The following is a 10265-nucleotide window of genomic DNA, read 5'->3' as shown; positions in this document are numbered from 1 at the left end:
CCAAGAAGATCCTTGTGAGGCGAGCTCGGCTTCTTTGTAATCTGTTTCCTGTAGAATTAAAGAAAAAGTAATGAAAACAGAAATGATCAAAGCCACATTGCATATCCTATACATCTTCTTTCATTCGCGTGATAAAATGGAACAAAGCTCGGTCCTGATGCATGGACTGCTAACAGCGATACCGAACAAGTACGTTTGGTTTTGAAGATTATAGTTATATAAAAAACTTTCAAATTATGCAAACGGTCTTGGTCTAAAAAGTGTCACTATTTCGTAACTACGGCTAGAATCATACCATGTTTCCATTGCTCAACTTAATGACAACTTAAGTCTTAAACATCAATGTACGCAGCAACAAACCGAAATCGGCAATTCACGATTGCAGCACAGTCGATAGTTAGCGAAGTAGACGTGTGTTGATAATTCACTAAGTTATTTTTCAGTTCTTCAGTGGAACTGAGGCCAAAATAACTTGTCAGCAAGTGCTGTTTTCTTACCTCGAAACTCTGGTCTTCCGCCATGTTGCTTTCTGCACAGACGAGGCTATTTTCCGTTCCATTCTCCTCTCAGAGCCTCGTTCCAAGTCCGCTCGCGTGGAGCGAAGAAAAAGCCTCGTTTCGCGATCTCCAGAGAAGGAACTCCTCAAGTTGCAATACAATGTGTAACTTTAGCCATTTACTTGTTCAACCCTCAGTACAAAACCGGAAAGCATGGTCGATGGCAAGCATATGCCTGATTGTGGCGTAACCGGAAATAAAACAAAAAAGCCTAATGGAGTGTCTTAACTGTTTTTACTGCGTTTTCTGTGCCCTATGACCTGTGCCCTGTGCCCTGTGCCCTGTGCCCTGTAACCTGTGCCCTGTGCCCTGTGCCCTGTGCCCTGTAACCTGTGCCCTGTGACCTGTGACCTGTGCCCTGTAACCTGTGCCCTGTAACCTGTGACCTGTGACCTGACCTGTGACCTGTGACCTGCGTTTTGTACCTGCCGATCTTGTCCCCCTCCCAGGGTCATCTCTTTCCCTCTCAGAGTGAGCAAGGAGCGGCAGAGCTAGGAGAGGCCATGAAGACAAGGTTGCTTTTCACTAACATGTCCCCAGCTTTCCTTTCTACACTTAACTGCGCTTTCCAAAAACACGTGAATTCTGAAGTTCAAAAGCCCGCTGATTTTTGTGTTCTTCGCTGCTGTCAATCATCTAAGTGAACCCCTTAGGAATTAGAAGTTTGCTTCAATGGGTTCAAAATTGATTTGTGATGGGTGGATTTCGATCCGTTTTGTGTGTTTCTGTATTTCAAGGTTCATTGCTTGTGATCGTAATTATGACTGAGAGCAGCAAAAAACGAAATTGTGAAGGCAGCTTTTGAAATGCAGAGTTCATGCGTTTTTTTGAAAAGTGCAGCAAGTTGACCTTTCTCAATTGTACACTGTTTTTCATGCTCTGCTAATTATGTTTTCTATGCCCATTCATTTTCCTTCTCCTCGTAATAATATTCATCGAAGTACCTTTTCTATATTCAGATGTGTAACTTCCATAATCGTGTACAAAAAATGGGTAGGAAAATGGTGGGGAAAATTAGTCCCGTTGAATCCTGAGTTTTTTTAACCTCTCTGGAAAAAGAAATTAGCCCTATTTCTGGAGGGTTTGAAAAATCTGGGACAGTGTATGACAAGGAAAGGGAAGAAGGTTTTGATTGAAATTATGGGGCATTAAAAAACTGAGGGTTTAGAATTAAGCCAGGGTTCCTTTGTTAGTATTTTAGTGAAATACCCTAACAAAAATCAGTTTGTTATTGGTTAGTATATTTAAACTGCATGCTGCTGGTGATGAGAAAAATAATAATCAATTTTTGCTCAGGTATTACATGTAGTCCTAGAGAGCTATTATGATGTTTTTTCATGAAGGCCCACTGCTTTTACGTTATGCTGTAGTCATTTGAACGCTATATTTTAGTCAATTTTTTAGAAGTTTCTTTAAAGGTTTACGCAGAATTTGTTAATGTGCAAAAGTATGTAATTTAGTTTTCATCATTTGTTCATTGCTTGTACATTATAGGAATTGATTGTGACTGATAAATCAAAAGTTGAATTATCAAAGCTACATTTTCTTGAATGAAAAACACGGTCTTTTGTCCTCAGTTTAGCCCCCGGAAAGCTGAAGATCGCATTGTAGGGCTTTGAAATTTCAAAATTTTCTGGGGTAGCACATGACTCCCCAGACACCTCCCCCCCCCCCTAGAAAAAGGGGACTAATGGCCCGTTGTTGATACAGTCGGTTACTCTATTCAAAGTTGCTGGCTACGTCAATTTTTATTGAAAGCACCAGCTGGTATACAGTGATTATAACGTACTTTGATTTGGTCTTAACATTAAAGAATTCCTGTAGTTCACTTTATTTTATTAAGGCATTCATCTTTATATTTAACATACATGTATACATTTTTCCAGCCTATAGTCACAGCAAGCAACGATAATATTTCCTTGAGTTACAGTTTTAGAATCAACACTTATCATAAGAATTCTTTTGTCTTTTCTAGACAGGGAATAATAAGGGAAACAAAGACACTATGGATGCCATCAACCTGTTGAGCAAACTCCGGAAGATCAAACCAGGCATGTTTGGTTATGCTGGAACAAAAGATAGTAGGGCTATCACCACTCAGTGGGTCTCTGTCTACAGGGTCAGGGCTGAACAGTTACAGAATCTTAACAGCACCCTAAGGAATTTGTGTGTTGGGAACTTTAGATATTGTAAAGAGCCTCTAAAACTTGGTTTTCTGTCAGGAAATCAGTTTATTGTCACACTTCGCAATGTTACTGGAGATCATAGTACAATTGAGGAGAGTTTGGAGTCATTAAAGGTCAATGGTTTTATCAACTACTTTGGTCTGCAACGGTTTGGAACCACGTCAGTTCCAACACATAAAATAGGTAACTACTATGTTTTGTTGTTGTTTTTTTCTTCTGCTTTTTTTAAATTTCCTTTCACACAGCCACAAGGAACAACCTCATTGATACCTATATGTGAGATGTCTGTAATGTATGCAAATTCTATTTGAGACAACAAGCGCCTTGTACCCTAACCCACATTATCATGTCATTAACCACCCCCCCCCCCCTTCCCCCACCCTGGGTGAGAAAGAAGGCTAAAAAGCCTTAATTATTTGGGGAAGAAGCATGAGTATATTTTCTTATTCTTCAGTTGGTTTGTCACCTTGCTTGTAACCTTGTAGCCACATGGCAACTGGATAGTCATGTTGGTGGTCAATGAAACTATTTTTTTACAAATAATTTGCATGAAAAGTTAATGGATTTAAGTTTATTCATGACCACCAACATGGCTGCCATGACTTCATTTGGAAACCAGCGATACTTTGCCTGCTGCACTTGCACACTGTCACATGACCTTGAAACAATAAAATGACCTTGAGAGAACAAGTTGTAATACTTATAAAATAATCCCCTCAAAATGGGTTCTGTTTGTGCCCTCATGCCACATTGCATTGAATCTGTTCCCAAGTGACTGTGGCACAATAGTGCTCCTGAGAACAATGTTATTCAGTCAGTAACACATGCCACAGGCGGTTTGGTAGAAATAGTGACAGAGTTCTTCCATTAGGAATCGAACCTGTGACCTTCTGGTTACTAGTCGGGATGCCATCACATTCCCATCATTTGGTTACTAGTCGGGATGCCATCACATTCCCATCATTTGGTTACTAGTCTGGATGCCATCACATTCCCATCATTGAACATAAGCAGGGTGTTTGTTACATGAACCTAGTTTAGTGGCCTTACAAGTAGCTCTTACGAGTCTCCTGTAGCTTTTTGGTACAGCATCTGGACTAGTAAACCAGAAGGTCACAGGGGGTACTTGGATTTTTTTTCTTTCAAGTAGCCTGTGTCACTGACTCAGAGCTCAGTCATAGCAATATTCCACTGATATTGTTACCTCTACGTCTTGCGTCCCTGACGCATGAAAATCCCAAAAGGCAGAAAACAATTTATGGCATGCATCCCGTAGGATGTAAAGATTGATCAATTGATCTGAAAATGTATATTTGTACAAATATCCGGCCTGTAATTATGGTTGTTGTTTAATGATGCATATTTCTCTTAGCCTTTGTTGTGCTTTAAAATAGAAGGACTATATTCTAATTTCAGTATACTGTAAATAAAGAGTTTTGGAGTCTGTCTTCAGATTACAGTGAAACCTGTATTAAGTGGACACTGTATTAAGCGGACACCCTCTATTAAGCGGACAGTAGCTGAAGTACCCAAATTTATTTCCCTTATTTACCTCAAATGAAACCTTTACTAAGCGGACACCCTCTTAAGCGGACAGTAGCCGAAGTACCAAAATTTATTTCCCTTATTTACCTCAAATGAAACCTTTCCTAAACGGACACCTCTATTAAGCGGACGCGGACACCTAAAAGTACCTGAAATGGTCATTTCTATTATTGCCAACCTGTATTAAACGGACACTTGTAATTAAATTCCACCACCCAACATGCCAGACACCGGAAATGCGAAAGATTGCCTCGAATTGCCACCCACAAATTTTTCGATGTTTACATTAAAAAACGTGACTTGACGAACTTATTTGATTAGTTTCACAGTACATGATTGTTTTCTATTTCGTTTTGTTTGTATAGAGCTTGTTTCACTCATCTAATTTCTTCAAATTTGAGTTGTAATTCATGTTTATGGTACTATGATCAATTGGTTCACTTTGATTAAGAAATTAATGCAAACGTCTACCGTCAAAGTCTCTGGGAGTATTATAAACGCTTCCACTGTTCATTTGAATGGCATTTGACACCTCATTTTACATTATATATCGAAACCTATATTAGGCGGACACCCTGTATTAAGCGGACACTACAGCATTCCCCGAGGGTGTCCGCTTAATACAGGTTTCACTATAACCGTTTGGTTACATATTTTAATTTCAGATTCATTTTTTTTAACAGGGACTTATGATTTTTTAGAAGATGAGTCCCAGGACTCACCATAACTATTTGTAACAAAATCACTGATATTCTAGTCCTAGCTGTATGTAGGATGTTTGTCACATGAACCTAGTTTAGTGACCTTAGCTCAGTCTTCTGTGGCTCAGTGGTAGAGCATCGGGACTAATAACCAGAAGGTCCTACTTGCAGGTTTGACTCCTGTTGGGCGTACTCGGATGTTTTCTTCCAAACTGCCTGTGTCATCGACTGAATAACATCTTCCTCATCTATTCACCAGGCTAAAATAGTATTATTATTCACCATCACATTTCTATCAATAGTTCTCCTGTTTTGAGGGAGGAGCTTACTTCACTTTCTAACCCAGTGCCGGATCCAGACCTTTAGATAAGGGGGGGGGGGGGGGCAGTTTGGTCCAAAAGTAAGGGTGGGGGGGCCCTCCCCTGGGTCCACCACTGTAACCATACATGTTTTTAATGCAACACTTCCAGGTCTTGCATTGCTTCTAAGCAAATGGTCAGAAGCGATTGATCTCCTTCTAAATCCACGCGATGGGGAACCAGATGACTTAAGAACAGCTCGTCAGCATTGGAAGGACACTAAGAATGCCAAAGAAACTCTGACAAAGATCCCCAGAGGGAAGTGTATAGAGAGTGATCTCTTACAGGGTTTGGTTAGACATGGCCCATCAGGACTGGTCAATGCTTTGCAGAGTATCTCCAGGAACACAAGACTCATGTATGTTCATGCCTATCAGAGCTATGTGTGGAACTCCATGGCCTCTAAACGTATTAAGGTATTTGTGACGTTGTCTATTATTATTTTCAGTGATTCTTCTAGTAATTTTAAGTTTTACTACTAAAAGTTATAAAATAACTAAGATAGTACGCGCGCTCTGATTGGCCGAGAGGAGTGTTTGCATCAGAGTATGTAAACATGGTTGTGGCCTCAAGTTGTTTGGCTTTTCGCGCGCTAATCACGCAAGCACAAATTTGAAAAAGTTTTCGAGTTCAAAACTCAAAACGTTTACTTTATTTACCCATTCCTTCGTCGGCTTAAACTTGGAAAATCGTTACAAAGAAGGTGTGTATATTTTTCTTCGCTTAAGCTGACCGTTTTAAGCGAGAAAAATCCGTATTTTGCAAAGCATCTTTTTGCAAAACAAGAACTGATTACGCGTGCAAGACTTCGTGGACAAGATTTTGCGACTGGTAAGAATTTCTCTTTTAATCAGTGCCATACAAAGAGTTTTGCGTTTTTTTCTCGGAAAAGTTATTTTATAAAAGCAATAGAAAACTTTTTTGCTGAGTTTGCATAGCCTGATATAAACACTCGAGGCGTTGGGAGAATTCTCGACAGTTATGCAAACCCTCGACTTCGTCTCGGGTTTGCATAACTGTCTCGAATTCTCCCAACCCCTCTCGTATTTATATCAGGCTATGCAAACACAGAAAACGTTTTCTATTGCTTAAATCGTGCATGCTTTCACTTATAATCCAAGATGCGGTTACTGTAAGAGCTTAGCCATTCAGACATTAAGCTGATTATTTAAAAAACACAAATAGGCCGACCTACATAAAAAAAAGCCAAAGGTGACATAGCGGGTATGTTAGGCTTTCTTATAGTACATACATGTATACATAAATAATTGTTCTTGCATCATATCATGCGCATATCCGGATAAAAGTCAGAATTTGTTTTAATGCCAGTTTAGAGATTTTAACCACATGATTGAAATATTTTTTAAAAGCGTGAACTCGAAAATATTGATCCAATAAAAAGTTTTGAAGAGACTACTAGGTACAGGTGTATAGAAACTAGTATTTCCCGTGCTCTGTTAATACCAAAGTACAAAATATTTTTGCTTTTACTTCGTGTTCGCGGACACAGATGACGTAAAACAAAAGACCTCTTTATTTTCTGTATTTTTCAACTGCGTGCGGTGGACATGAATTTGTGCAAAGAGCAAGCACCATTTGAAAATATGCTATCCAAAAAATTCAAACTAGGCAACGAGTAGTTCCTTTTCCCTGAAAGGATTAGTATCGAGCTAGCGACATACGCCAGCGCGCGTGAAAGACGCCTCCTGCGAGGAAAGGCGAGAAGCGTGTGACGTTTGTGGAACGCTCTTGCCGTTGCGTATTAAGCTCACTCTACTCTCCTGGAGTGAAATCAGTAAGATACGCGTCGTCGAAATTCAACTAAAAACACGGATTTTGGGCCAGCTATGTAAAACGTTGTAGGAACAAATATGGAATAGCCACCTTGGCCAACGATCTTGTAATCTCTACTGAGCAAGAAATTGTTAATGCCAATACAGTCAAACCTCTTTAATACGGACACCAAAGGGACAGAACCAATTGTCCGCTTTACAGAGGTGTCCGTATTATAGAGGTAGGGAAGGTATGATTTTTGGCATTCCTGGGACCAAACGAACTGTTCTTAATAGAGAGGTGTCCGTAAGGAGAGGTTAGACTGTATTTGTTTAGCCAGCTCAAGACGTTCAGGTTGTTAAAACGGCGCAAATGACGCTGTACTTCACTATCTGAACACCTGGAGAAGGCTCATATTTGTTACACTGTATTAGGACTATGGATTGCAACCTGTCAAAGGACACCTTGTAGGGGCATCAAAGAAGTCAGCTGATTGTACAGTTAACAGTGGTGGGTTTCAGAAACTTTGTATTATTTAATGAACTAGGTTTTGATCAAATTATCTCGTGGATGATCCCATTTTTGTTCGATTTCTCTTTGATTTGTTTTCCTATTTAATGTTCTATGTCAGTTCTCCTTGGTAAGTTGGCGCTTTAGAAAGGAAAAGAGGGCTGGGCCGAGTTACTTTCGCAAAGACTTCTGGGACTATTACAAGGGACAGGGAAAAACAGTAGGCCATTTGCACGATGACGTCATTTTATTACTACAACTACTAATACCAGAATACTTCAGTGGTTTGCTTTCTTGTGCAAATGAGGGCTTTGTTGTTTTAAACCTCGCTGGGATTACCAAATTTAAATATGAAAGGAAAAACGAAAAGGATTTTGGTAGTAGTAGTAGTAAAATGACCCGATCGTGCAAATGGCGTTTTGGCCAATAGCTGATGATCGGTACGTCCCCAGTAACGTTTGTACCAGAAACAAGAAATACGACCGTAATGTCAACCTCGATGTCTAGGAAACGAGTTGAAGGAGAAATAAAACAGTCAAACTTCATCTTTGCAAGTGCATCACAATTTTGTTGCTTGTCTTGTCACTGCATGACTACAACTTTAACCTGAGATCAGGCCCAATGTTAGCGGTTCTCATACATTCTCTCAAACGGCTACCGCTAAAAAATCTCTTTTCGTTTCGCCTTGCCCGCCGGAATGTTATTTACAAAGCGAAACAAAAACTGAGCCTGATCTCAGGTTACTACAACTTGAACTTTTTTTGAAATTTACCAAAACACATTTCATAAATTTTACTGCCTCTATTTGACGTTGGATGCTCTCCCCAACTAGCGATTCAACCACAGGACTTTGCTTTGACTTCAAATGACAATTGAATGGGGCGCAAATAAAATCTCGATATGACAGATATTTTAATCTTAGAAAATGTGAAAAGGACTACAGAGTGCACTGATTACCACATATTGCGCGAATTTTACGGAGGTGAGCTTCCTTAAAATGGGCGCACCAGAGTTGATGACCTCTCTTAGTCAAGGTCCCAACAGTGCCTACCTTTAAGACGGTTGACTACTCTTTCCTTGTCAGTTTTTTTTTACTGTATGTGGTATATCGCATTCCAAACACTTATCAAGAACATTGGAAATGCATTATAAGCGTCTGGGACGTTAACATTTTCTTTGCTTAAACCCGCTAATGTTTCCCGCTCGGGAACTTTGCCAATGAAGCCAGCTTGAGCGCTGTTCGAGATAAGTCAACTTATTTAGAAATCCTAACTACACCGTTATTGCAGACAATCCCCAAGTGGAAGATGTGGTGGACTTCATTTCCGAACCCAGTCGCACCGCGGTCACTGTGCTAACGGAAGAGCATCTAACATCCGGGCAGTACACCATTCATGACGTCGTTCTTCCACTTCCTGGTTACGATTCAAAGTAGACAGACTGCAAATTATCTTAGTTGCTAAAAAATATATATCTACGGGTCGCAACTGTTCATCAGTAGGATGCCTAAAATGCGTGCAATTCCACAATTGGTTTCGGCTCCATTAAATCCTATACCAATTGCAGAACATTTTAGGAGGAGCCACCCACCATGTGAGCACAGTCACGGACAATGTATAAGTGAGGAAAATAACGCAAAGTAAAATTAAGACGTTAATAAACGAACTAAATGTACACGTCAATTAAATAAATAAAGAAATAATGCGCGCGCTCAAAATAAAATTGTACGCGCACACGTACCGAGATACATCTGAAATACAACACTAGGTAATAAATAAGTAATGTAAGGATACGATGGTGCAATTCAAGGCTGGATTGCTAATCTCATCTCCCGCAGGGCTGCACCATACTTCTCGACGATAAGACCATGGCGACTGAAGAATTTATTAAATGATTTCTGAAGTAGCTTGGTTTCAAAGCCTTGCTGTCTGAGTCGTAATGAAAGTCCACGGAGTCTATTGATGAAGTCAACTTTGGACGTGCAAATTCTAGCATATCTCACCAGTTGAGATATATAAACACCGTAAGCTGTTGTTTACCCAGACAACCACATGAAAGATCACTACAAAAAAATCATGGCTGATGATGGACTGGACATCAGTAACATGCGGCATAAAGTGAAAGATTATTCTCTGTCTGGCGCTTATCGGTAAGTCTACTTAACAAAAGTGGAACGGTCGAGTGTAGTCTTGAATAGGGCTTTTTTTTTACAGTAACCGACATTTCGACATTCAGTGCGGCGTCACAGGTGCATCACGTCAGTTGATCTTATTGGAACCATGATGAAAACCCTTCTTATTCGTTCAAAATATTCCTGTTTCGGATTGGCATAAATCCCTTGGCTTATTGTTTAAAACCAGCTAGCGTTGACCAAGTTTGGAAGATGTTTGGCGGCCTTAATACAATCCACGCCAATTGACCTCTCCAGAAAACACCATAACATACCATAATACTGTTTGTTGGTCACTCCAAAATTTTGCTTGAGCATTGTTTTCAGTTTCTCTTGAAGCCATTTTACTTCGCAAGAGAAACTAGTACTGCAGATAATGCTTATGCAAAATTTTGGAGTGACCAACAAACAGTATTATGGTTCGTTATCATGGTGTTTCTGGAGTGGTCAATTGTACTGAAGTG

General features: G+C 39.9%; 1 pseudogene; it reads left to right on the top strand.

Moving 5' to 3' along the window:
* LOC140928285 (pseudouridylate synthase 7 homolog) overlaps positions 1 to 9784 on the top strand; it is a 100780-nt pseudogene extending 90996 nt beyond the window's left edge.
* Positions 9785 to 10265: the final 481 nt, after the last annotated feature.

The sequence above is a fragment of the Porites lutea genome, chromosome 1 (assembly GCF_958299795.1).
Source record: "Porites lutea chromosome 1, jaPorLute2.1, whole genome shotgun sequence".
Taxonomy (NCBI): Eukaryota; Metazoa; Cnidaria; class Anthozoa; order Scleractinia; family Poritidae; genus Porites; species Porites lutea.
Note: the sequence above shows the minus strand (reverse complement) of the source record. Positions and strands in the feature narration are given on the sequence as shown.